At 33.9% G+C, this 24,339-nt stretch overlaps 1 protein-coding gene across 4 annotated transcripts in view; it reads left to right on the top strand.

The window, feature by feature from the left end:
• LOC135124947 (uncharacterized) overlaps positions 1-24,339 on the top strand; it is a 132,832-nt gene that overhangs the window by 7,049 nt on the left and 101,444 nt on the right. The window contains exon 1 of one of the 4 annotated variants that reach the window (XM_064050174.1): positions 10,703-10,995. The exons of the other annotated variants lie outside the window; for them this stretch is intronic. The gene's annotated coding sequence lies outside the window, so the exon portion shown is untranslated. Of the gene's footprint in view, positions 1-10,702; positions 10,996-24,339 lie in introns of those variants that run through there. 4 annotated transcript variants of the gene reach the window in all.

Below are 24,339 nucleotides of genomic sequence, written 5' to 3' on the forward strand. Positions count from 1 at the left end.
ACAACTCTAACACAGAAAAATTGCAAAATTGTAAAATTTAAAAACCCAAAACTTGTAAATCGAAAAATTGAAGAAATGAAAATCGAAAAGAAAGACTGGAAAATTCAAAATTTAGTAATTGAAGAAACAAAAAAAAAATGAAAAATTAAAATTCGCGAAATTGAAAACTTTGAAATCACCTAAAATTATATTGCCATAAAATTGTAGAAATGAAACAGTGTAAAATTAAACTAAAAAAACTAAAATCTAGATTACCTATTGAAAAATTGGAAGATTGACAATGTTGTAATAAGAAACATGAAGGAAACAAAAAATTTAAAAATCGGGAAAATAAAAAATCGAAAAGTAGCAAATTTGTGGAATTAAAAAATGAAAATTAAAAAACCTAGTAACTGAAAACTGGGAAAATTGCAAATCCACAAATTAATTACACGAAACTTTAAATTATATACAATATCTAAAAATTGCAGAAAAGAAAAATTACAAAGTAAAAATGAAAAATGGATCAATTGAAAAATTCGAAAAATTAAAAATTGGGAAATTGTAAAATCAAAAACTGCAAAATCATAAAACTGAAGAAACGAAAAACTAGAAAATTGAAAATTCGAAAAGTTGAAAATTGAGAATTTTAAAAATCGAACAATTGAAAATCTAAAATTGAAAACTATGTCTGTATAAAAAGTGAACCAACGAAAATAAAAAAAAAGATATTATGTTACTTTTCTAAAAATTGTAGAAACGAAACATTGTAAAAAGTCGAAAAATGGATTTAGTCAAAAATCGGAGAAATAAAAAACTTGCAGACATCGAAAAATTGGAAATTTAGGAAAATTGCAAATTATAAATTAAAAAAAGATAATGGAAACTGAAAAATCTAAAAGAAAATCTAAAATCTTCAAAGACCGAAAACTCGAACAATCGAAGAAACAGAAATTAATTTACCTAAAAATTGAAACATTCTACATAATATCGAAAATTTTTGAAATTGTAAAATTAAAAAATCTAAAAATTGCAAATCGAAAAACTGACGTAACGAAAACTTTAAAATTGAGAAATTAAAATTCGAAGATTTGGAAAAATCTAAAATTATGTCAAAAATTGTAAAAACGACAATTTATTAAGTAAAAATCGAACAATGGATTAGCTCAAAAACTAGACAAATCGAAAAATTGGAAAATTCAAAGATCTAATAATTGAAGAACTGTAAAATTGAACAATCACAATTTGAAAAATTTAAGTAGAAAAATCAAAAAATAAAAAAATGATAAACTAAAAATCGAATAGAAAAAGCAATTACTCTAATAAATTTGAAAGTTGAAAAATTGAACAAACGAAAAAACCTAGAAGCATATTATCTCAAAATTTAGAAATGATAAATTGGAAAGTAAAAAATGTTAAACCAAAAACTCGAAAAATGGATTAGTCGAAAAATTGAGAAAATCGAATAATAAAAAATATCGAAAATTCGCAAATTCAAATTTTAAAAAATTGAAAAATTGAAGCTGCCAATAAATTGAAAAATCGAAAAATAGAATATTTGGGAAAATCAAGAGTGGAAGACAAATTGAAAAATTGAAAACTCGAAAAACTGAACAATGTATTTTCGTTTCAAATGAATAAAAATAGCAGAAAAGTGAAATAAACCATTTTTTGGGAGGGAAATCTCATACTGTACTCGCATGTTACCACTTCAATACGATTAACCTACTTAGACCCATTTTAACTTTACAATTGAACAGTTTTCCGATACAAACACGAATCTCACTTCTAAATGCGGGCGGCAAGTACTACCGTAAATGCATACACACAAATCCCATTAATTTACCGTATTCAGGACTTTATGTCTAAGATAGTGTCCGTTTTGGAAACGTAAATTCAGACGTAAAACCAAGATTATGTTTATTTTATCTCTCCCATAACAAAGAAAATGGAGATCTGGACCAAGTTTGCATAGGTTGTGGATACAGGGCATTAGTTCTATCGTCCCAGTAATGGATTTACCTTGGAATCACCGTCATACAACTCAACACCATTAAAGATTTATGTAGGTCATCCACGTAAACATTGAGTGGATATTCTGGAATGGAAGCCGCTTTAGATGATGAGCTTACTGATGGAGAACTATTTCAAACTTTCAAACTACATACTTTAACGGTTTAGCGCAATTTATGGATTGCTATTATTTTCGCCAGGGTAAATGCATAATGGGGATATTTGTCTTGCTGTCTGGTATAGCGGGGAAATTTGGGCCACTCCGAAAGAGTTTAGCTTAATTTCGTTCTCAGAAAATGGAAACGATTTTGACTCGTGTTTGAACAAAATTTATGCAAGATTTCCAGAATATTGTTGGTCGTTGTGGATAATAAAATAAGGCAGTCGTAAATTTTTTCAGTCGCGGTTTCTCCTAATTAAAACTTGTCGGAAACGAGTAACTTCGAGCAGAGTGATCTAATTCCATTTATTTTCCTTTTAATGAAAAGCCAACGGTAAAATTACAATTGCTTTTCGCTGTTGTTCCACCAAGTGCATCAGATAGCGTTTTACAACAAACCATTTTTTGCCCAAGATGGTTAACACGCAAGTGACTACTCTACTTTGCGAAATTTTCAGACCTTTGTAAATTAAAAACGACACGAATATTTTCTCATGTAGAGATTTATTAACGCATTCGTTACAACTCGCGGCTCGCTCTCTGGTGCTCACTCACCAAAAAATCGCTCATAGAGTGCATGAGCGCCCTCGGTTCAAACGTTTTATGGTAAACGAGGGAAGTATTTTATAAATAACAAGAATTAATCCCTTGTTTCTGTAACTTTTTTTAGCTTCATGACGTGTCACCCCGAGAGAAAAAGCGCGCCCACGAGCGTAATATAATTCCGCCGATCTATTATTAATCGATTAGTTACTGGTTCCGAATGGAAATGAGGTATTTGGGAGGTAACCAAATCAATGCGAGGGTAATTAAATATAAAACAATTTTTTCACGATTTGAAAAAAATTCAATTTGACGGTGCGGCGGTCTGCGAAAGGGTTAATGTTTTGATCAAAGCGTGTTTCCGTAATTGTGTTACAAGTGTTTTTGTTGTTGGTTTATTGGCTTGAAGTAACGTACGATTGTTGTGTGCAGTGTTTTTAGTTGAGTTTCATTGTTGGCTTAATTACTTCTCCGGTTATGGAAAAATGTCGCTGAGCTATTTGTTGTGCGTTTCAATCAACAACGTTTAGTATGGTGGAATAAATTTCAGTCCAATTATACAGTTATAAATGTATTAGTTTTGATGTAATAATGAGGTTAATTAATTCGTTTATATAAGTCGAATCATACATTCTGTTTGTATATTCTTGACAGCGTGGATATCTGCATCATTTTCGCGAGATGAACACACGCTGCGAAGAAAGACGTTGAATCTTAATTGCTTTAATCCTAGGTAAACAGTTTACCTTGGCTTACAGTAGCGTATTTCGCATACATTAACAATTTCGACAATTTAAAACAACAACAGGTAAATAGCTTCCCTGAATATTAATGCTAATCCACCTCACTCCGAAACGCAACCACTCATGGAAAGCCCTTGAAATAATATTGTGAATGAAAGTTAAGAGTTATGTCCAAAACGCTGAACAACAGCGGTTGGCTTTTTAGGTCGGAAGGAATCACCCTTGTGTGAACCAAATCGAACACGTTATTGTTATTAAAATTTACAAATTTAAAGTAAGACGGTAATAATTCCCGGGCCAACCCCGGCTTATATTTAATATTTGATGGTTCGTTAAAGGTGAACAAAGGTCAGAGTGCGTCACGGCAAGCCAGCTGAAGGTCTAAATGCCACATAGTCTCGGGGGAGGGTTCTGTTACAGTTCCTGTTTTGTCGGTTAGGTCAAACCGGTTCATGTAAACTATGGCTACAGTCTGACAGTATTGTGGTCTGTGTTGGGCGAAACTTAATGTTCTCGTATTGTGAGAGGAAACTCGAAAAGGTATTAGCGGAAGGACTACAGGGGGCGTTCGTTTATTTCGTGCTGTTGGTGGATTTTTGCTTCTTGATAGTTGTGGGAAGCATTGAAGGTGTAGTTTCATGTTTTCGTGATCATCCAGATTTTTTGGATTGCGAAAGTCTTGTGGTTCTCTCGTTTGGCTAAAATTTTGAACAGTGAATTTCTTAACAGATTACTTAGTTTTTTCGACTTACCCCAGACCACTGGAAGACTATCTGGTTTAATCCCTCTTAAAACGATGCAACTTATTGTCTCTTTCTCGTTTTAGGTCGGCTACTTTTTCTGTTAGACATTTTTTACTCGTCTTGTATTATCTTTGTAAATGTACGGAGACCAAAAATCGCCAAAAATCTATTTAGTCCAAGCGTATTCTTCATTTAGTTGGGTTTTTGTTCATGATATCTTTAATCCTTTCACATTTTCGTCCCCATTTTGTCTTCTAGCTCCCTTGTCGATTGTTCTTCCATTTGTTATTTTTGTTCTTTCGTACTTGGTATTTGACATTTTATTAATTGAATGAATTACTTTCTCCAATATTTCCTATTGTTTTTCTAAGATCGCTCATTGAGATAATACAATTTTTGGATTAAAAAAAAATGCATTTCAAATCGAATATTTCTAAAATCTTGCATCAGGATAATAAAAACGATATATTTTTGGACCCGGCACGGCGAAATTTATATCCCAGAATTTTTTGGAGATTTTTAGACAACTTTCAAAACTAAAATTCTTCCCCTCTTTATGAAAATTTTCGAATTTTTTGACCACTTCCGAAAAAAGCCACTTCTGATACCGTTGATATAATTGACGGAATTTTGACACGTCGTGAAAACAGATTATAGGAATATTGTTAGGTTTAATTTAGTTAATTTACGGATTTTTATAAACCATTAAATTCCAATTGCAGTGATATCAACAACAATGTTTTCATTTGTTAATTAAATATAAGGCCGCGGAGTATAATAGTTGTATATGATACAACTGTATTTACAGATTCTTTAACAGTTAATACTCTAATATTAACTACTATCAATTTACTATCAGACTGGTTTTGAATTTAAACCATGTTTCAAGCACTACTTAATCTGCTGTGCTTCCGTTCTCGAATCCTCCGTTACCAGAGTCCTAATTTTAATATCAAAAGTTAAATGACAATAACAGTAAGGATAAAGTAAAATAAAACCCAGCACACTTGATCACTAAAGTCTGGTGCTTGTGAATATTTAACAGTGAACTAAATCAACAAAAAGGGGAATGTTTACTGTAGTCTGACTACCAGATAGTATTAGAGGAAGTTTCCACTTCGCCATTTATCTTCTACTCGAATTGATTTCAATGATCTACCGCTGTTCAGACTTCCTAATAAATGTAAGCCAATTATGAAATTAGAGTAATTAGACCTTCATCAAACCACGACACGCCTCAATCTTAATATCAGTAAATAAATGACGTGGAGGCAATTTATTTCTCCTGTGAGTTTCCTACCGAGAACTAATAATCGTAGCTGATGGTCTTTTGACAACGTTTAAACGAATTCGGGATTCTCCTAATATCCACATATATCGATCCTCCGGTCGTTCATGCCTACATTCAATCAAAGGAGATTTCAACTAAAGGGACCGTACACTTGATTGCCTACACGGATTTGTGTTACTGCATGTAATCTCGTAGTAAACGTCATCTATCCACTTGGAACCGATTCTTTATTAGTGTCTTTATCTTATCGAATCTTCACAGATGTTTGGTCGGTATTCGGATCTCGTTCTGTGCATAATTGGATAAGCGTTTAGCTTTCAGTTTCCAGCGGAAATTGAGGTTACTGAGGTGGGTGTTTTTTTAAGAAGGAAGATTTCGGTCGGAAGTTTGCACACCCTCATTTGGGCGTATTCCGGCGCACGTAACCTAAAGACGAAAGGTCGTGTGTGTTTATAACAAAAATATGTATTTCGATTTCGGTGAGGTGTACATAATCGAAAAATTCAATTTTATGTTTACTGTGATTTTATTGGAGTGTTGGGTTAGATATGAGTGGAGAAGGCGGCGTGAGGAATATAAATCGAAGGGAAATTTTGGTGGAGGCGCCGGGATATCATTAATTCCACGTTCGAACGGAAGTAACTGACGTATTTTTATAACGATACATCTGTAATTAATTTCAATAAATAAATAAATACCCAAAAATACACACAAGCAGTAAAATTCTTAACGTTGTAAGCACTCTAGACAAAATTAGAACAAGTCGTAAACACTAACTTTCTTTGAAAATTCCCTAGAGTCATCGCCCTGGCGAAAGTTTTTTCCATCGTACGCAACACAAAGCAATTATTTTTACTCACTTGTTAGTGTGCTACAAACACCAGCCTATTTGTAACTGCGAAGGAAACATCACCAGCGCGAGTCCATAGTGTGAAACAATTTCCGGAGCGTGAAGCGTTTATCTTGCACATTCCAATGCGTACCTTCCATCATTCGGTTCGATATCAGACAATTTAATGGAGAAATGCCTCAGCCATCTCAAACACTACCAATCATAACTCCGTTAACAGAATGCCCGTAATGACGCATGAATGTTTATTACATCTTCAACAATGACTTGAGGTGGAAGAGCAGGGCGGAGGAGAGAAGAGGTACGTCATTTATTCTTCTCAGTAGAAACTCTAGTGTCGTATCAAAGGGAAAGATAAATTATTAAAAGGGTCCTCTGACAACTTAAAACAAGACATTTAAATTGGTCGATTGTGTTTGCCTTTTTGCGAGGGTAGGCCCTTGTTTCCTGGAGAGGAATGTGGCCGTGATTAAGTTATTTATTTCAACTTATTCAACAAGTTTCGAAATTGCCGTATCGGACTTTTCACGAAAACGTATTAAAAGAGTTATTGACAATTTCTGGGACCTCATGGATCTCTTTGCCCTATCAGCCGGAATTAATTCTTCCTTAATAAACTTATTACAAGTTTTCTTGTTTGATTTATGTGTTCTCGTCGTGGTTATTTCAATGTTGTGTATACAGTGACGCGTTCACTAGATGTAAAATGGATAGGTTCTGCTGGGAATTGGTTATTAAAGAAACTTTGACGTAAGAAATTATTTTGATATTTTGAACGTACAGAAAGTTGGTGCGAAACTTTAAATTAGATCCTCGATAAAATGTATCTGGGAGCGCCCCATCTTTGTCGATTTTTGAAACGAATTGAAAATATTTCCGGTAGATTTTGCTTTTGAAGTTTTTGGGGCCGTTTCAATTAGGTTCTTTGACGTAAGTACGAGATAAGCTAATTCGATTATACAACTTTTGGATGTTCCGTAAACTCATGGGGTAGTATCACGGAGTGGAGAGCGAAAGAGAAAGAGCATACACATAATTGTGAAGTTAATATTGTGCTTGAAATGTACGCAGTGAAATTAACGTTTGCCTGAATGTGTTATACTCAGTGACATAAATTAGGCCGAAAAGTTGACTAATAATGTTGGTTTTTATGTTTACTGGTTGAGCACTTTTGTTTAAAAAAAAATGTAAACACCTTTCTGATTTTAATTACGAACGACTTCGCAATAATTTCATATTGAAGTTACACAAAGTAATTAAATAATATTCTTAATGTTTTAATACTATCGGATCCCAACACCTATTATACTTACACCTTGAAAACAGACAATGAGTGTCACCGCTTACAACACACATGTTAACAATAACTTACGGAACGCAAATTATATTAAAGCAAAGTTGGATGTTATTCAAACGAGTTTTCTCTTTCTACCTACGTGTTTTTAGGAAATTTATTGTAAAAATCAGGTTGTTAATTAAATTAAACAGACGTTTATTCACGCGGATGCGTCTATAACCTGCTGCAATCAAATGAAAGACAAACGCAATCAAAAACACATGTTAGAACAACGGCACATTTTATAAAACAATAATAAATGAACGACGGATTAACATGGCGTATCCTAACCCAGGTCAAATGAGGTCAAACTGGTTCAGGAGCCCCACTACTTTTTTCCAGATGTCTGACATCGCCTTGTGTTCGGTTAACTTCGGTTTGTGGTTGCTCAGAATCGCGTTATATCGCTATCCCCTCACATAGTAATAGGAAAGTAAAGATTTATAAATAAAATAATTAAGTGTAATTACGCTAGCCGAGCGGTCTAAGGCATCAGTTGAAATTCTCAAAAGAGAGCGTGGGTTCGAATCCTACGCCTGACAATTTTTTTCATCGATTATAAATTAAATACAATACCTTTTAGTTCTTTAATGGTAAGATTACAATTTAAAATAGTTTTGTGTACCACATATAAAAATAATTTACCTGGTTTCAAGTCCGTCTTATTCTTGAAGTATAAGGATGGATTTGCCTGACATTGAAGATCATCCGTTTAAGCTTTTACGAAATTTTTCATACTGATTCTTGCATAGGACTCGCTTTTAGCAGACGAATGCATCTATTTGCTTTTGGCGAGTCGTTCTGGCTCTTGACTGAATAGAAAATCTTCTTACTTAAAATGGAACGTCCTTTAGAATAATTATTATTCCAGTACAATGTGGAAAGAAAATAGATATCCTCGAGGATTACAATGTGTAGCTATGTTGTCTGTCGCCATAAGTACTTAAGTAGGTTGCAATCCAACAAACAAATTCAATGTGGAGTTTTTAAAAATCAGTTTTAGAACTTCCTTGTGTTATGTGAGCTAATACAATGACTAGAAAGTGGAGAACTTGGAACATATGCCTTATTATTTGTCCAAACTTAATTAGGATAAGTGCAGAATGTTTCCTATGTTTTGTCTGAATATAAAGCGCCTCGTCTATTAGACTTGCAATACCAACATATTTTACATTAATACGTACCTATAACATGTAGCACATTTAAATTATTTATGACAATTCAAACCTAATCCCGCGGAAAATTTCAATGAAATTCCGAATTTACAACTTCGCTAACATTCAACGAAGTTTCCAGCGAGTGAAAACAATTAAAATAGACTAAATCCTGTAGAAATTACATACACCAAAATAGTATATTAAAGAACGAGTTTCATAAGGCAAATATTGAGGCACGAATCCAAGTTTATAGAACGAGCGGCGAAGCCGCGAGTTATATAAAGGATGAGTGCCTCAATGGCCTTATGAACGAGTTATTTATACTATTTTTTCTACCGCACACGTTTTTTCCCAAAATTTAATTAAAATTTGCACTTTTTTTAATCTGGGGACTTTTGTCGTGGTTGGTGATGGATTGGTCTGACACTAACCACGAAATATTTGAGGTTCGAATTTTCACAACAACAATTGTAATTCGAATCAATTCGAGTTTTCGTAATTTAAAATTGGTTAAAATGTCTTGCGAAGAAGTTACGCGTCCGGAAACGTGGGAAATTTTAAGTTTAGATTTGCCACTGACATTCACCTGACATTTCTCGTCATTGCTACCAATCTTACCGATCTAAATTACACCAGATCTATTAAAGAACGCCTTTCCGCTATTAACGAACTGCTGTGACGTCATTTGCGTGCGTTAATAGCTCTATTAGAAAACCAAAAAACGTGGGCGGTAGAAAAATACATTTTCTGCATGACTACAATTTTGTGACAGATATACTTGGAATATTATTTTTTGTATTCACGAAAATGACAGATAGGTCTTAAGTAACAAGTGACAATAGCAGGTAGCTTGCTATATTGGCCGGTCATTTAACAATCGTCACTAACCCTGCTAACCATAATCACGTTATAAAATTTTAATGGATACAAAAATAACGTTCTGAGTTTATATGAGCGCAAAAAACATATAGGTGATCATTTTTATTTATAAATAAACGTAAGCATTTCGTAAACGTACCCAAATAACTCCGAAATACTAATAAGACGACTGTAAATTACAAAGGGGAAAGCTTGCTTTAGCAGGGATAAAAAACATGGCTTTGTGCATTGAACAGGGGTAATAAAAGACTGATAAGAATTGTTAATAAGATATGGAAAAGAGAAGAATTCCCAAAGCAACAGAGAGCGAGGTAAAAGAGAAAATTGTAATGAGCTTACACAATAAAATCAATAAAAGCAAAGCCTTCTCCATAGTTTTTCTGCTGGTGACATTTGCAACGGTCTAGGGTTAGTTTTTTACGTAGGAGCTTCCAATATTCCATTTAAACATGAACAACGACCATCACTAACTTCAAAGCAATGTTTCTTACACTCGTTTGCGTTGCAGAGCAATAATTTCTGAGTGACGTCATCACGATTCTAGTGGGGACGGTTAAGGTACATAACTACTTTAAATATTTCGTTAACCTTTTAGTACCCATTTGTGTGAGTTTATATTTTTTGTATAATAGCTTATTAAGGATAAAAATAGCTTGAATTTCGCCTCTCTCGAACTCTACCCTGTTGCTTCAACATGAAATCTTTGTCCGCATTTAATGAACTTTCCTCCATCCGCAAGGAACAAAAGAAGGCGCTTTCGATTCAAGGAGCACTTAGCGGGCACCTGTGCACGGGAGGTCCTGTTAAGGACCCATTTTGCACTTCCGCAGATGTAACCGGCCTAATTTGGGCATCTCCCAGTCGAATGCATAATTCATATCGCGATGACGTCGTTTTATGAGCGTCTGGATGCAAGTGTTCCAAATGCGCGCGCGTCTTTCGGCGTCGGGACGGAAGGACAACAGAACGTCGGAGGGACGACAGTGGGTTGGCGGCAGCAGACTGAGTGGCGTCCCGTAGTACGAGCTGCCGCCGCACGTGTAAATTAAGTCCCACATTAAATTTAATTAAACGCACAAAACGGAAATCAATCATATCTCGTAGTTTTTACGGAAATTTAAACATGTGTTTCATTCAAGAGGTCGCACGTTCCTGCGGATTCGCCCCCGAAATGAAGAAATAAAAAGCGAACGTGGAAACTTGGAATTGTGATACATTTACTGTGAATTGTGGCAGATGTAATGGTGCTCTTTTTATGCGGTGTTCAAACGGAGGTGTGATTTGGTTAAGGGTGTTCAAGGGTAAGGTTTAGCGTTGGATGATGATGAATGATGTGTTCCGGTGTAGGTGGGGGCGGGGACGGGAGGCAATTAAAAGTTTGTAATTAGTGTTGACCTATCGGCGGCCGGTGAAAGCTTTTCTTGTGTGGAAATTGAAAGAACAGGTGAAGTTAGTTAGAATCATTTATTTTTGACCGGATCGTCATAGTTTTGATTTCGGTTTTCCAGATACTGCGCAACGATGGGGAAACGACGAAGGACTTGCTCCTGACGTTTAAACTAATGAATAACAAAATAAAACGTACACAGAGACTATTCGAAATTTGTAGGTGTGGCTTGAACGAAATTTACATAAATGGGAGCTGCGTTCAGATATTTGCTCAGATGAAAAGCACACATCCCTTTTTTTTAATTTCGGAGGTTTTTAATTATCTTTGTGTACATATCTCTTATTAAGATTGTGATTTTGTTGGTTTTTCCCATTCGGTTGTTTTGTAATTGCCGTCAAGAAAGTATAACGCCCATGAAGTTGGCGAAAGATAAGAATAATTGAGTCGAGTGAGGTTACAGATAGAAGAGGGTGAAATTTTAAGTAGTAGGCGTGGCAGTGTTGACGCTATATATATATTTTTTTTTCTTTGTTTAACTTGCTGCACTCCATTATCACTATCCTTAAGCGGTGTTGATTACAACTCATTATTGAACTTTTGCCAACTAATAACGAAAAATGAAACTACAGAATGTCGTGGATATTTTAACATATTGCCACCATGTTTTACCCTTAAAAACCAGAATGTCGGCGAACTCATGCCTACATTAAATCTGCGTTAAGTGTCAAATTTGGAATAATAACTCCCAGTTTCCAGCTTGATGAAGTTTTATAATACACCGCAAGTGAATTATCTTCTGTTGTGTGTTTGATAACCGTCCTAGAAAGGTACAAAATAACTAATTTTCTTCGTTTCCTCCTTTTCAAAGTTTTAATTGAAATCGACAGTGCAAAGAGTAAAGATGCTCCAAACAGAATATCCAAACGCAGTTAATAAGGTAGATTAAGAGGCTCGTTAATGTGGATATCAAGGTTAGGGCGCCGTCAGCTGTAAAATGTCAAGCATTTTTTCCGATTTACGACGGAAAGTTTAAGATCTGAGAAAAAACATTTCATCACATGTTTTAATACAAAAATGTGATGAAATTTTACCATATAATGGCACCAGAAATTAATAAATAAGTCTAAACTGGTTTAATCGCTGTTTATTACTTCCACACTGTCATTTCATGAATTTAAAGGGATAAAAACATGAAGATTGGAACGACTAAGTGTTGCCGTTTTTTTATCAATGATTTAACGCCTTTGTGATATGTATTTTATTTATCAAAATGCGTTCGAAATTTAGAATGAAATTAATAAAGAAACAGTGCGCACTCTACTTGGTGTTAATTTTTGCAAAGTCAGCTGGAAATTTCATACAGTTATTTATTATGGCGAGTATTTTTCACATTGACCCATCCAGAAATATCAACAGTTTGTTTCTGATTTATGGCCGCCTCTTTATGAACATTTCGTTTAGTTTTTTTCTAAGATCTTCTCATAAATTTCTGGCTAAACGTAAGAAATACGTACGGGTTGGAATTTGTCTTGCTGGAAAATTCTCTTCGTATAATCTTTTCACTTCTCTTCTATTTTCGATATTCTTAGCATATGAGAATCATATCCAGTTTCTCTGAGACGAAAATCTTTGATTTTTCATTATTTTACACGATCTACTGGTAGTGCTACAAATCGTTAATGCAAATATTAGACGAGAATTTAAGAAACGTCAATTGTTCGCTTTTATTATTTTCCCCAAGCGTTTAAAAAATAAAATTCAGCAAATGTGTTCGATTTAAGACAACTGTAAAACACAACTAAAACTGGTCGAAAGTTTTGTGATGCAAGGACACGTATATCAATTCGGATAAATGGAATATAATACTATCTTACAAATTTTCTGGAAAATTGGGTGAGCCATTCTTGACTTAATCAAGATTTTTCAATGTCATGCAGTTCTAAATAAGGTGTCACTCACAACAGTCATAAACATCGGAATATCAAAGAAAACATTCTCGATTTTGTATTAATTCAAACGCATTTTTCCAAGAAGCCATAAACTCAGAACATGTAACAGAGACGGTCGACATTCACAATTTACGATTACTTTTGCATGCTTGATAACTGACCTAATTTTTTGAATACAAAAAAATATTTCTTAGCATTTAGTAATTAAAGAAAAAGCGAAATTGTCGTAATACAAAAAGTACAGGCCAACAAATTCAGCTTTTTCTAAAATGTTTTCATATGGTTTGTATTATGTACTTGAAGGCCAGTGCCGCTACGAGAAATACTGAATAATAAAAATTATAATAACAACAAACAAAATCAAGGCAAATCCATAAACTACAAGTACAAGTACGCAAAGTAATTCTTAGTAGCATTACAAACAAATCAGCAGCATAAAGTCGGCAAAACTTTGCTGTTCAAGAAATAATATTGAGTTTCAAATTTATTCCACAAGCAGTTTTGGCATTGTGTAACATCGTTTTGCCGTAAAAATCCAAATACATACACTAGTACGTGTGAACTATTGCCAAGGAATAACATCTGTTGGGCCCCAAACATCCATATATATAACAATAACCACTATAAAGATCTAAAAGATCTAAAGAATATTCGTATTGCTTTATGACACAGCGTTTGCCAATAATGTTATTAGTTTTATATTTCATTCGCAGTCGTTGAAATAAACACTAAATTTAAACACACAAAGCTCTAAAACAAATTAAATGTGTTTCGAATTAGTTAGTACCTATTGATGTTACAATACATAATTAATGTCAGATCAAAGTTCCTATTTTTATTATTAATTAATATAAATTAGACGTTTTAGTTTTCATTGAATCGGTTTTGCATGACACGACCCAGCTTATCCACATTGAATAATTCATATTTTAGTACAAAGTATTGAAGCCAATAATCAAACAATGTGGGCGTTTTGGCATTTTTAAAACATTCATTGCTGGCATCGAAATGGTGGATGCGCCGGTTTAAACAATGTGTACAACCAATAAACGGATTTTTGGAATTTGCAGTCTGAAACTAAAGATTCCTGAAGTAAATTTCTAAACGACTCACCGTAAAACGTAATCTACTTACAAGTTTGTGACATATGTCGTCCCAGATGTGTTTGTTCAGAATTCAAATACATATACATAAAGCGATGAAATTTATCAAGTAAACCCCTGCTGACACGCCATAATCACGCTCGACCCTACGAGAAAATATGACTCACCGGAATGTACGATTTTAGATATATAGGCTTTCAGAATAATACCTGAGCATCAGATGTGAAAATTTCTGGAAAGAGTGCTACAACACTTCGTGACTTAAAGTCCCTTCTCCTTTACATTTTTAATCGCAACTTGTTAATTTCTGTTTGTTAAGACAGCTTAGTGAGCTTTTGAAAGTTTCGATGTCGGTTTTGCAACTCAGACTGATGCTAAACGGGGCAAAGGGTTCTTTGTGAGCTTTGTGAAGAAACTTTTGAAACGAAGTAAATGAAAATTATAAAAATGAACTTCACCTAAACGAAAGCGAACGAAAATTTAAATTGAAGATCGCGGATTTGATGTGCAAGCACAAAGTAAAAGTTAACGTGAACGATTTTGATTCATCATAAGCTGAAAGCTCTTTTTCGTAGAATAAAGAACCCAATTCTGAACTTTTTATCCGGCTTGGTTACTTAATTCCGCAAGATTTTCATAAGAAGGTACATCCCCTTTAAAAGTAAGATGCAGAAGTACAGATATGTTTCTCTGGAAGGCAAATCGAGTCCGAGTGCCTTACAAAATTTGAATAGAACAAGTTCTTTTATCTCCGGAACAAACGAATTTCGAGAACAGTTTAATAATTGTCGAATTGTATTATTTTACGAAATATTTTTTCTGGAGATTTTAAAAGGAATTTCTACCCATGTTATTGTTTGAGTTTAAGACAAGCGAGCAAAATGCGTGAACGATGTATAAAAGCAGCCTCCAATCAACCGGGAAATTCTGAAATTGCTTCTGGAAGCGAAAAATTTTCTAATTAATATAAAAGGAGCGATGTTATTTTTATCATCGTTGCTTTAACAAAGGAATTCTTCATGTTTTTTTTTAAGTATTTTGGTTAAAAAATGATGCATATTCGCTTATCGATTTGAGGATGAACAGCTGCATGTGATATGGGATGACACCTTTTGAGGCGAATTTAGCTACATTTGGTTTGACGAAAATAATAAACGAACGAAATATTGAGTTGTCGGCTTTCAGTTGTCGTTATGATGTTCTATTTGCGTAATTAAATTTTATTGTATTTTTAGCTGGTGTTAATAACTTTCGAGCTCAAAATATGAATAAACTGATAAATTTACATTTCTTATTTCTAGCACATGATGGGTAATTCTATTATCAAAAAATGAAGTTGTGGAGTTTGACTAGTTCGCTAATTTTAACTCTAAAATTAGTGCAAGTACGTGCATTATTGCAAAATAAACAGATCAGAAGCCTGCGGTGGAACGCTTTGTGTATTATTTGTAAACTGATAATGAACACCCGATGTCAATTAAATTCGTGCATTATTGGTGCCTGTCTTAAAGCTTTGAATCATTGTTTAAACAGGTAACTATCAACCAAAGCTAATAAAATTTTGATTACTCCCTTTAAAACCTTTTAAAAACTACGCAGACTCAATAGAAATGGGTCACTCGTTTGCTTGTCAAATCATGGATTTAAATAAATTACTTTGATTTGTGTAACTGCAAAATGGACTTAAAATAATTGAAGTCAAGACGGTCAACAAACATAGAAGTAGGATTTTCATTTGTTTCGCAGCAACCGATAAAATTGCCCTAGCTATAATGATTTATAAATGAATTGTGCAACCGCAGCACAAAAACATTGTGTGTATTCGCGTAAAATTCGTCACCAGCAAAATGACGCTCTCGTCACACAATTAACTATTTACGACCCCTGACTTTTCATCTGAAAATTTCGCGGAACGAAACACGCGTCGTTTTGACTATTTACTTTTTTCTTTTCTGCGAAAACACGCATTACACAAACCGAAACAATGACTTTAGAAGCTTTTGTTTTGTGCAATGAAAAAACTGGTTAATTTTCAGGCGTGCCCCTAATTAAACAACTAAATGCCAACGCAACTGACAAGTATTTCAAATGAAATTTTCTGCAAAATTTATTTTTAAATCATGTGGCTCAGACTAATGTACACAGCGTGCTGTTTGCATTTTCAATTGATATTCCCTGCAGTTGTCAGCTTTCATGTCTGTTACAGGAGAACGTCGTTTATTGCTCGTCAAAGAAAAATCTTTAACAAAGAATTGCATTTTTAGATATAAATTTACCCAAGCATCATGATTTCATCGATTTGGTTTATTAAATTTTGCCGTAGAGATTCTGGTTCTCGGTTTCTTGGAGAAAGGATTCGTTAGAAGATGTTGCGTAAATTGATCTTGCACAGAAGTCGGCAGTTTTATAAATTCGAGACGATATGCTGTCGTATTTTTTTCAGTATTGCGGGATGTTTAAAAAATATTAATTGTTGTTTTACGAGCGAAACTACATACAATAAGTTAACACTGTGTTTACTTACAACTTATGTAAATTCATAAATTATAGCGTATGTTTCATATTACGTATCGTTGTTTATGTAAGTGCGGTGTGGCGTGGGTGCTCTGTGTATACTTTTGTATATTTATTTTATTTTTAAATCTTTACGTTTTATTAAAATGTGGAGATGAGCTAATTATTTATTATTAAAAAAGTAAATCTGCAATTTTACTGGTGTTGCTCCCTCGCTGAAACCAATTATTGCAGAATTCAGAAATTACTGCAAACTAGATATGAAAGGAAATGATATTTTTTTGTGGCAGCTAATCGTTTTTTTTTTAATCGATTTAACGAACTGTTATCTTTGATATATTCTATGAAATACTCCATGTAAACGTAATAGCATATATCGAATTTTACTAATGACTGGATGCGGAGCTTTAGAGAATTTAGGGATAATTTTCCAGGTTTTAAAATATATGTAGTTTTGATGAATACGGCGAACAATATTTATGCATAAAAATATAAATTCATCCATATATCCATCAAAACAAGATAGAGTTGAAAATGCATTCAATAAAATTACTTTTTGTTTAAAATTGGTAATAAGCCTTTATTAATACACTGTGGTTTTGATATACTTTTAGATTATGAGTTTGTATATTGCACAGAAAAAATTGTAAAACGTAAATAATCGCGACCGCGTCTATATTAATACGCACAAAAACTATCAATACTATGCGTAGGTCAGTACGTATTCGATCTAACACTTCCCCTCGAGTCAAGGGGCAGCGCACTGAAAGACTCCTGATAGTCTTGTTTAACACACGACGCCAAGCCCCGACGAGCCTTGGTCAAGAAGTCCATTACTACTTTTACGTTTTCTCGACTTTTCATGACACCTACAGTACGAAGAAATAGGTCTTCCGTTTCCGTCTGTCTGTCTAACATAAACTCCAGGGTTTTAAATTGTATAAAATATATATATAACGTTATTATTAGTATTAATTTATGTATTTTTTTATTAATTCATGTTGAAAGTTACTTCATTGCTAAACAGTAACAGGGTTTACACCAACAATTTTACGTTAAAATTCTGTTTACCTTGTTACGTGCAATTTTAATGAAGGGAAACGACAACTGATTGAAAATGTGTAATTACTTCATTTACGGTGTTTGTTACGATTCGCTGTTAAAAGTATTCTGAATTTTTTAAAATGAATTTAGGAAACGTTTTAACTGTTTTAACAATAGATTCTATGTTGTTGTGCAGCTTTCAGAAAAGAGAAGAGAAAAGTAGTGGGGGGAGCCGCACGTAGAGTATAGATTAGGAAATAAATAATAAGTATCAATTATTAAAAATATCACCCAGAAAAATATACCTGTCACCCTGTCAGTAAAACAAATAGCTTGCTAAAAATTTCACAAGATGCAATTTCTATTCCAACCTGTTGCAAACGGGTTTTCTAAATATTGTGCTTAAGTTTGCACCACTTGTTAACTGATCAATCGTGGTTAAAAAGCACGCAAGCTTCGTTTGGTTGTTCGCTTTCTGCGATGGAAATGAGTGAAAGCCATAAACTGCAACAATGCAACGCGTAATGTTAAATGCCGCAGAAGAGGTTTAAGAGGATTTTAATACAGAGCTCAAATAGCACGATTATGTGGAAATACGGGTCTGGTAGTAAGCTTCGTGAACGTACTACGTAACGTTATCGACCCACCTCCGGTTTGGAAGAGTCTACAGCCGAAACAGCGTACGGAGTTGAGCAAAATTTAAGCCTCAACTTTGTCAGCGTGAACATGGACTAACTAATATACATTATCCTTGTATCATATTGGAAAATTTGTTGTAGTTTACGTTAATAATGTACCACGTTTAATTAACATTAATATTGGCGAGCATTTTCCACTAGTGATTAGTGCGCCAAACAACGACTAAAAATTTCCAGTTCAATGGTATTGTTTATTACTTAGTTCGTTTAAAGCCCATTTTTGTTTAGTGTTCAGTGGTTTTTAGTTTACGATAAAACGAGACAAAATAGATAGTCACAGCGCTGGGCATATTTCTCAAGTTTAAAAATGACTTAATTTGTATTCTCCTATGCCTGTTCAGAATATGTGCAAGATAAACCTCCGCAAGGCGGACAAACAACCTAATTTATTATTTTACTGTTACTGTTATGGCATAGGCGGTTATTGCCATACGAAACAAAACTTTAACTAAATTTCTCGTAACAATCCTCTGGGGAAGCACGCTTGCAAAGAAAGATACGAAAAAATGTAATAAGGTAGTCTACAGATGCCTAGCGGCAATTATTTTATTAAATTTTCATAAAACTCCCTCTCTCATTTTAAAAATTGCAAAATATTTCCCTTGTCACTTTTTTTTTAAAAAAAGGACGTCACTTCTGTTCCTGCATTCTCTTTAAGGTAAGGATTTTACTACACTTTGCTGCAACTAGTGTGCATTAAATCTGATGGGGCTTTTTAGTTTTATAGATAAGACCCTCAACGCAAGGGACAGGTTTTATGCGCGTTCTCCTCAAAGAATCTCAGACAGAGGCTTGTTTTAAATGATTTTTTTGCGTTATTGTTGTTGGCGGTTGTTTTATGCGAAAGTCGAATAAAATTACATGATGTATATACAACAAATTTGTTTTATGATTGCGCTAACGGTGCGGATCGGATTTACTCAACTTCTGTGTTTAATATTTTCTGCGTGGATGGAGAGAACAAAGGAATTTGAAAGGTGTCAGAATTATTTTTTTTTATATTAGTTTTATTGATTATATTTATTATTATCGGTAACATAATTAATTTTCTTTCCATAGAACCCGTGGGTGTCATTTTCTTGCAGTAAGGAAAAGTGAAAGCTTGTTCGTAAAATTTAAACTTTTCAAGTTTCAGATTAACGTACAAAATGGATTTCTTTCGATGACACTGTTCGAAAACTCGCTTACTTTTTATGTCATGGAAATGTGTGCAATGCGCGGGCTAATTCTTGAACACTAGAATTACCGCCACTTAAAAACCCTTACACGAGAAATGTCAAGGAACTTGAAATGTGGCTAAGCGTTTCAGTAATGTGAGCAAGAATTACTGAGTATTCGCTTTAAAGCTCACATTAAATGTATAGGTTACAATTTAACATCAAAGGATTGAAAAGGTTCTTTAAATAGTGTATACCGGGTGATTCGGTTTGGTATCCGCACCCATTTATTTGAAGCTACTAACACGAAAATATAATGAAAGAAGTACCAATCAGACTTTTTTTCTTTACCTCTGTCAATGACATGATAGTTTTTAAAATACCGATGACGTCACCACAAAACTTTGCTAAGTATATGCGTTGAGGGTATATTTCTGTAAGTACAACAATGTTTCCATTTCTATCTAGTCGAAAATGAAACAAAATTAATGTAAAAAAAAAAGAAACAAATTCTTACTTTGTCCGGTTCCCTCCCCCACAGACGGTTCTTCCCTCACTCAGCTTTTTGTTGCGTCTAGAATGTGAAAGCAAGAAGTTGCAAACTATGCGTTCGTTGATGTGGTGGTACACGCATAAAAGCCACCCTCCAAGTTGCTGCAGGCTAATGATCCTTGATACCTTTTGTAAATTTTAGTTAAAACGTAATAATTTATCTTCCCTTGGAAACTAACGTTTCCTATTAAACCACACGAGCTTAACGCGTTGAAGCATGTACAAATGTTACAATTATTTGTAGACGTTGTCAAAAATTTATGGCGTAATCCCAGAAACTACCAAGCAGTTTCCCTGGCAATATTCCTAATGAAAGCTTTCCCATAATGAAGATCAATATTAACGGTATTGCGTATGGTTTGGCACAGTTTGTAAATTACCAACTTTTGTGTCGTTCCCCCGATCGATGTATTGTCAACTTGCTCGATTTTAATTTTATTAGAATGTGCCAGCGAATTTTTGACCTGTAACATTCAATTTAACAAATTGGTAGGTAAAATGTAATTTCTTTTCTACATGTCAAATTTCGAGTCAGCCTGAATTTGGAGAACGAATGTTTCACTTAGAAAAGTTCGCGACTTGTAAAGCACTTAACGAAATTGTCGTGGCAACAGCAAAAGCAATTTTTTATTTGCATCATATCAAATCGAACGATACGTTATGTCAGGCGCCCCAGAATATACGTCGGGAACAGCTTTTAGGAACTTATAAAATCACGATCAGACAAAACGGAACGATATAAGTTGTCTAATGATTTTATTGTCTTCTCCTTAAGATTTCCTCGTATCTTCTTGCCGATCACGATATTTCCTTTAAGGCAAGTTTAGCAGCAGACGTGACTAAACTTTTACACTTGCTGCGCTAACCTTGCCCTCGATGACTTCCGTTGGAAACAGCCCGAGCTTTCTTTATCTTTATTTGTTCGTTGCTTATTGTCAATTTTTCTTTATCATGTCAGTAAAGCAACGAGACGTAGACGTTCTCACTAGTTCGTACGAACCTGAATTAAATATAAAGCTAAATCTAAAATTAAGTTAGAAGTTTAGTTCACGCTTAACTAGCTAGCTGTACAATTAATAATTAAACAAATTTAATGCAGTTTAAATTAAGCTTTTGTGTTACACAAGGACAAAATTTTCATGGAAATCTCTCTGTCTGTCTGTCCGTCGGCGTATGTGCGCTTTTGGGTAGGTATATTATTACAAATCAGTCAAAATTTATGTTATGTTGTCGACTAAAAAATGTCTTGATCATCGGTTAACTTGTTGCGTTAAAAAATTTGCAACTGTTTCAGTTTTTCAAGCAATTTTCGAGCAAATTTAACTTGCGGGGACCCAAAGTCAACTTAAAATTGGGTTTTAAGCGGATAAATTTAGTCTCTGAATGAGGAAAACATTTAACTTTGCTTTTAATTAATTAAAATAAATAATTAAAGTCAAACAATCAACATTAAAACAAACAATAACTTTTACTTTGCAACAGGTAGTCAAAGGGCTAGCTGTTTATTTCGTGGCAACAATGGAGGCGTCGAGTAAATAAATAATGGAAAGAAACGAATTTTTCTCGAAGATTATTGTTTCATGAACAACCAACGCAACGTCAAAAACTGCATAAATAAAAAAAAATCATACTTATCCCGGCGCATCCGCCAAAATTGTCTCCATCATTCAAAAAAATATCACATTACTCAAGTTTCACCTGTAATAACTTAAGGATGTTTGCTTTAAAACTTTTCTACGCCATTGCTTGAAAATCTTTGTTAAATATTAAAGTATTTTTTGTTGTTTTCTGATCATTATTCATTGAAAGCTACATCTCAAACCTCTCAAAGCGCCTTCATCCCGATGTTCAGAAAAAAGTGCAAACGGCGTCTTGAAATAAAAGAGTATTCGTCAGTTTTTCTTGTTTATAGTTTTAAACTTCCGTCGTTTTCAGTTAAGTACTTGTCGATATTGTCGTATTTTATTCTGAAATTCTCCGTTATGCAACTTTGACTGCATTCGCTTAATATTTATGTAAATCAGCTACCTACAAAGAGATTTGGAAATGAATAGGTTCAACAGTTTTAATTTAGCGCGGAAATAATAATAATTATTCATGCACGAGTGCAGCAAAGGTAGTTTAATTAAACCTGTGCTGTTTCAAAAACTTTTCCTTGAAAAATAAAATAGTAAACGGAGTATCGCTTAATCAAAAATGTGTAGAGCTCGAAGCAACCATTTAAATTCAGGTAAAGTTCGCTTCCTAAATTTTGTTGCAGATTTTTACATTAAGAGCTCTTTGTAGGCGATGTTTTAATTTTCGACGTTTTTGGAATTAATGAATTTGTTAGCAAAAGCTAAAAGCACGATGAGCTTTATGGTAATAACAGTTTGACATTTGACTGAAAAGTATTTCTTTGTGAAATTCTCTTGACAGCATTCACGTTAAAAAAGCGTCGTGTTACAAATTAACACATACCTACGCAGTGCAACTAAACACAACGAGAACATATTCCGCTAACGTTATTTTTTAAAATCTAACAAAGCGTGAATATAATAGGTTTCATTTCGCTTATCAGCACTGCAACTTTCTCATTAATTTTAATGCAAGCGGTGTGCCGTTCAGCAAATTTGCTCTTTGGGTTTCACTCGGTTAGATAACGATTTCTGTTCGTTTTTAAAGCCATTGCAAAGCATTGTCGGAAGTTTTACGGGCGAAAGTTGCTGTCAGGAACGTTCGACAGGGGCTTGTCTTTATGCAGGAAGTACGAACTTTGACGCATAAATTCTTACTTGTTGTTTGCACTTGAGGGAACCATGTGAATATTCGGTGCTTTATTATAGCGGTGAATTGAACGGAGCCTGTTGAACTTTAACGCTTACGTGTGCAGGGAAAGAGGTTGTTTGTGAATAAAAACTTAGCATTGCAATACAAGAGAATGAAACAATTTTAGTTAATGGTCTATCAGTCTTGTGGAGGTTAATTTAATTTAATCAAAACACTTCAGTGCGTCGTCACATGTGTGTGTTAAAATTTTAGTCGACATTTTACCATAATATATAACAATAGTTTAACATTACATCTAATTAAAAAGTTTGATGTTTAATAAGCTAACTTGTTTCGAAAAACACTATTTTTAGGTTTTTCGGAACAACAATTTTCAGGAAAATGATAAAACATTACAAAAAGTAGGGGAAATAAAAAAATCACTGTGTGTGAAGCCAATAAAATAAAATATCGAGACTTTGTAAACCTTGATTAAAAATTTTGTTCGATCAAATTCAGTATTATATTTCATTTGCAAAATATGAACTGACATTTACATTTACATGCACATAGTTTTAAATTTATTTACATTGTAAAAAATTCTTCAGGTTCATCTGTCCGAGCATTATTATTAGAGCCGTGGTATATTTGAAATTCATATACAACAAGACAGGGAGGCACATATATAGGGAACGGATGAAAAGGCACACTATTAATATTTTATAACCATTATTTACAGTTAAATGGATAATTAATTACAAATTAAATATACAGTTATCCTATTATTGGAACGCCATCAACAACATTCCTCAGTTATTGATTTTGTTCATGCACATATGCACATCTGTCTAGGAGAAAAAAATATTAACAGTTGGTATTGAAGCCTCTATTAAATGTTTTAGCAAGATACATTATAACTATATCTAAATAAATTTTTAATGACATAAATCTACTTTTACGTTTTCTCGACCTTTCGTGAACCCTAAAGTGGTACATAATTTACGGAATCGACCGTTGAAATATCGAAATTTTTAGAAATCTTCAGATATTCGCATTTCGTGCCGATTCCTTCGAAAATGTTGCTCCGTGGCCATCGACACGCTATATTTTTGCAATCAGCATGTCGAGATCTGCGTACCTGAATTTTTTCACAATTTTTAGACAACTTTTTTAAAAGTTACATTTTTTTCTTCAAATTTCGGCTTATTTTTGACACTTTTGAAACTTAACTAAATACGTTTTGTTGTAGATTTCGAGCTCTAGAAACCACTTCAGGCCTCGTTTCTTTGATAACTCCAACCGTTTTTCCAGAATCATCTGTTGAAATATCGAAATTTTTAGAAATTTTTAGATTCTTTATTTCAATTAATAATTCAATTAATTCGTAATTAATTGCGTCATTTTTGCAAGTAGGTGCATGTTTTCAACTTCAGTTCGGATGGCAGAGTTTTTGTTCGGATTAAAGAGGCATCGACTTCTACTAGCCCATG

The sequence above is a fragment of the Zophobas morio genome, unplaced genomic scaffold (assembly GCF_036711695.1).
Source record: "Zophobas morio isolate AGI-343-1 ecotype UQ-CSIRO unplaced genomic scaffold, CSIRO_AGI_Zmor_V1 ptg000008l, whole genome shotgun sequence".
In the NCBI taxonomy this organism is placed as follows: domain Eukaryota; kingdom Metazoa; phylum Arthropoda; class Insecta; order Coleoptera; family Tenebrionidae; genus Zophobas; species Zophobas morio.